This window comes from Strongylocentrotus purpuratus, unplaced genomic scaffold, assembly GCF_000002235.5.
Source record: "Strongylocentrotus purpuratus isolate Spur 01 unplaced genomic scaffold, Spur_5.0 spur5_contig_34, whole genome shotgun sequence".
NCBI lineage: Eukaryota > Metazoa > Echinodermata > Echinoidea > Camarodonta > Strongylocentrotidae > Strongylocentrotus > Strongylocentrotus purpuratus.
The window spans coordinates 65,652-70,761 of NW_022144996.1; the positions used below are offsets into that span (position 1 = coordinate 65,652).

The 5,110-nt window shown below is 34.9% G+C and overlaps 1 long non-coding RNA gene across 1 annotated transcript; it reads right to left on the minus strand.

Annotated features, from left to right (window-relative positions):
- Nucleotides 1–1,115: 1,115 nt before the first annotated feature.
- On the minus strand, nucleotides 1,116–4,804 carry LOC115923631. The gene is made up of 2 exons (XR_004064027.1): nucleotides 4,678–4,804; nucleotides 1,116–4,081 (listed from the first exon to the last, which is right to left on the minus strand). It is a non-coding gene; the product is annotated as an uncharacterized LOC115923631 (long non-coding RNA).
- Between the last annotated feature and the right edge of the window lie 306 nt (nucleotides 4,805–5,110).

The following is a 5,110-nucleotide window of genomic DNA, read 5'->3' on the forward strand; positions in this document are numbered from 1 at the left end:
TCATCGTCACTACCATCACCAATATCATCACTACCCTCGCCATCACCACCACCACCACCAACAACATCGCCACCATCATCATCATCACTACCATCGCCATCACTACCACCACCACCACCATCACTATCATCACTATCATCATCACCACCACACACCACCACCACCACCATCATCGCCAACCTCATCTGTGCTACCAGAGGTGATGACAGCTCCATCTGCCCTGACTGAAGAGGAAGTATTTGCAGAAGAAGAATTACTTGATGCTGACTCAAATATCCTTATCTAGAAATAGCTTTGCAGAATTCAATTCTTGCAAATGGGCCCTTTTTACGCATTGCAGCATGTGCTTTCAGCATTTTCGCTGACACGGTGACTTCTGGTTTTATATGTCTCAGTACAGTTGCAAGTGATGTTCATTTCAGATTTTGGCATAAAGATTCAGTTTTGCACAATGTTTGATGAAAGATGGTATTTCAAATATAAAAGCTCCAAAATTGATTTGACATTGACAATTTATGAGTTCAATTTATAATGTACCAAAGATTGTGTGCTGGTGGCCATCAAATTTTGGATAATCATGAATTACTGCATTGTGAAGACTTTTAGGCAGTTTTAATATTGAAACTTCTTCTTGTTCACTGGAAAAGGGAAGTCCTAAGCTCTCATTACTGTGTATAACAATATATGATTGTACAACTATAATAGCCCCAAGTTATTGTAAATTAGAAAAGCAGCCGTAGTTACGCATTAATGTGAATATCTTTCTGTAGGGATATGCAAAATTGAAAAGTGAAAGTGTTTTAGATGGCCAGGTTCCCTTAAAACTGTCAATATTGTTTCATGTTATTTTTTTGGCAATTATTGTGCTGATATTTATGTTATTTTAAACCAATATTTCAAGCAATGCAAGAGTAGTGCGTGCAATTTATCAAGTTAATGAGTTGTTGAATTAAATGAAGAAAATCTAATTAAAAGTTGAAACATGTGTTCCTTTTCTATCAAGTTTCGAAGTGTTACGGCGTTGCAAAATTAAGGTTATTGGATACAGAGACAGGTCGGTATGTACAAATAATATGCACACAATGCAAAATAAAGACATCTCAGAACATATGGAGTATTAATTCAAGCAATATAGTATATTGTTTGAGATTACAACAAAGACAACATTTGTATAAAAAAAGGTTCAGTGAAGGAACTGTGAAAACGTTGACTTCATACTATTGGCTATACAAGACATAACGTGAGAGGACTAAGAATACAGACAAGTGTTATTGAAGACAAAACAAAAATGGGTTTAAAAAAAATCATATTCACAGAATAATTACTATCTTACATGGATGATTGAGCACTGTTGATGCGGTAGACTTCAAAAAAAATTGTGGCCTCATGCTAGTATTTAGAGCCAGAACTTTTTGATGCTAGGCAAATCTTCCATAACTCAACATAATGGTAGGAACATCCTTTGTTCAGGTTTCAGACAAATTAAAACTTAATGGCAGACGAAAATCCATGTATGGATTGCAGAAACATTAAAACAACATTCAACTAATCATTTACAAAAGAATCTCTACATACAAACCCAAAGGGGGAAAGTATAAACTTATGAAGAAAGTCTTGGTTGTGTAACAATATCAATGCAACAGTGTTCTATAAGCCTAAGGCATACCTGTGATAATTAAATCGCCTCGTAATCCTTACTTTTCCCTCAATAAAGGCAATTATTTAACTTAATTGGCCAAGAGATCCTCATAATGTGCCTCGACAGCAAGCAAGATCTACAACTAAATGTGTTCAATATACAGAGGCATGATCTGTTGCGACCAAATGCACCCAGCAAGGTATTCCCCAAAACTGTTTACTACGTCACTGTTCCATTCAGAGTGTCACTTAGTTAATTTGTTAAGAAATCTCAAAATTGAAAAGTAAACATGCAAAATTACAAACTGTTGTTCATATTGCATTCGTTTCATTTTCATTGAACCTACTAAAGAGACGCATTTAGAATGCATTGTTGAAATTACATTGGAAATTCAAATTTAAACAAGCATAATCACAATATGGGAGATGTTCCAATACATAAGCATTCTGACTAAATTATACACCTCATGATCATTTACATTGGCAGAGTTACTTTAAATTCACACAATCATGATTTACAACCTTAAATTTTGTTTAAATGGCAGGACATTTGAATAAAAAAACAAATCAATTAAAAAACATTTACCTAAGTATATACAAACATTTTTTTTAAAGATCAAATCAAATGCATGATTTTAAAATGTGAAAGTTTTATGTTCACATATCTGACCTAATCATGTACCAGAGAGTCTGAAATGCACTTGAAGGACTTATTACTGAAATTATGAAACATGATTTATCTACACATAAAAAGGGTTGCCAGCTAATAGGCATGTTCATCGCAGAATTCACAATGGTTTTGTTCTGTAGAGCGATAAGAGTTGTGTCAATGACTAATTGTGCTTGGGTAGAAGAGTTGCATTTCATTTTCAATACTTATAAAGTAACCATCTAGCTGACTATTTCACATGTGGTTCATATTCCAGGTTTTTTTTTTCTTCAAAATGGGAGGTAAAATAGTACAGTTTAGTACAACACCAGTAGAGTTGAACATCAAAATGAAAATTTTCTCTTCACGCCGACTCGTTGCAATGATATGGAATAATGTTAAGCCTGAAACATGTACATAGTCCACTCAGAAAATTGTTCCAAGAAAAATATAACTATGTACAACCTTTTCTTCTTTCTTTAAAAAAAAATTGACCTCCCAAAATCTGCAGTCTTCATTCTGATTTTAATGCAATTCTTCTTCCTCTAAACATGTACAAAAAGTGGATGATTCATTGGCAAAACTCAATAATCTACAACAAAACTCACTGCCTGGCTAAAAACAATACAAATTACTAAAAATTCATGCAAAGCTTATTTACATACATTATAAATCCAAATGCGAGACTCCTAAAGGCATTGAAAAATTGACCATTACATTAATTATGCCGCCTAATTTTAAAATTTCAATAAAATCCTATTGCAAAAACACTACTGCAAAAGTACTACAGCACCATACACTAAAACGCAAGCTATAAATAAGGTCACAACAAGTGAACAATGGCAATTGACTTGGGTAGTTACTTGCCCATGTCCTTGCCCACAGTAAATCTACAAGTTGAAAGCTGAAACAGATTTTTCTTCTTTTTCTTTTCTGTACCTAATACTGGAATCTACAAATTTACTCTAATAAACTTTCACATTACTGGCAAAATGTTGAAAGTTGATATATTGAACAAACCATAATTACACTGTACACGCAGTAAAAGTTACCACTGTTCCATACCTTCTACAGATCTACACGTGTCTTATTGTTTCAGATTGAGTCCTACATTTTCATTTCTTTAGAACTCTTGTCTATTTTGTTCATACTTTTGTAAAAGAAACAGAATGCGATCATTTATTTGATTCCTGTGCTGCTTCCATGTTTATTCTTTCATGTGCCTACTGATCTCCCAGCCTGGTGATTGATCAACAAAATACAATGAGATTTTTTTTTTTTTTAACTCGAGGTTCCAAAAGTCCTAGCTCTGGTTTATTTCATATTTGTTCTCACCAAATAGCAGCTTGGTGTCGTCTTACAAATCTAAATATTTCAATTAATGCACATGATTCCATGTATGTTACCAAAAATATTTGTTAATACTTGTATTTCTTGAACAACCTACATTCCCTTCGTGTATGAACATGTTCCCAATTTCTACTGCAGACACAAATCAAGTCAGCTGTTTAAGGATCCTTCATTGCTACTCATCAGAAAAAACTACATTCAAAAGTATTATTTCACAAGTTTGAATACAGGCCCAGTTCAACTATGGGATCAGTTCCCCAAATCGACCTGAAGTAAAACATCCTTCGGTTGAGTAGATACAGTTCCATTGTAGCTTGGTCTAAGCCTTTATCTGGACCAGATATCGAAGACAGACCTGGTTCTCCTTGTAGACCACAAACTCGTTTAGACCCCACCCAGGGGACTTAGGGACGCGTTTTGGGGTCCCCAGAGGAAAAACGGCACCTAGGAATCAAGGTAACAATGAAATACACAAATTAATTTATAAAAAAATATAAAATTCTACTCTCATGTGGTTTTTTGCTACTGGGATTTTTTTTTCTTCATGTCAAGCGTTGGTGGTGTTGGGGGGGGGGGGGGGGGGGGGGGGGGGGGGGGGGGGGGGGTACGGACAATTTACTAGATTACTGGCATTTTTACCTATATTATTCTTGACAACTATGTATAGCTATCATGACATTTTTCGGTAAAAACATTGAACACAATAAAGCTACTCATGAAACTCAATCACTCTCTTACATGCATACAACACTTCTTTTGAATCTTTTTTCATTGTGGAAGTAGCAAACAAGAACTACCACATGTAAATATCATGAAACTATATTAAATATCATGAAACCTTTCAGTAAAAAGTCATACACCAAAAAGCTACTTGTGCAAACACTCACTGTATTATGTGCATACAAAACTTTTTTTAAATATTTTTCATTGTGGTAGTAGCAAACAAGAACTCTGATTCAAAAGAATGTTAAATCTTATTGGAAAATGCTTTGTGGCAATGTTTGAGTGACACAAAATGATATTCCTTCTCTTTCTCCTACCTGTAGGAAAGAAGAAGGTCTTGAGTCGCGTCTGGTTCTTCATTCCCAGCACTCTTGTAACTGTTAAATCCCTTCTTCAACGCAACCGTCTCCTCCTTCTGCATGTTACCCAGTGCAACCTGTAACCACAGAGAGAGAGAGAGAGTGGGATAAGAGAGAAGGAGTGAGAGAGAGAAAGAGAGAGTGTGTGATAGAGAGAGTGAGAGAGTGAGAGAAAAAAAAGGAGAGAGAGGGATAGAAAGAGAGAGAAGAGGTTAAGTTTTCTCACATGTGATTTTGACTGTACTTTATATATACATATTTATGAGATTTGAATTAGAGTGGATTGATGGCCCATCAAAACAGAAATTCTCAGAAGAACTGTTCTAAGGACCATTTAACTTTCATTTTTAGAAACAACTGTAGGAGATACAAAATATATACACATTTTCAG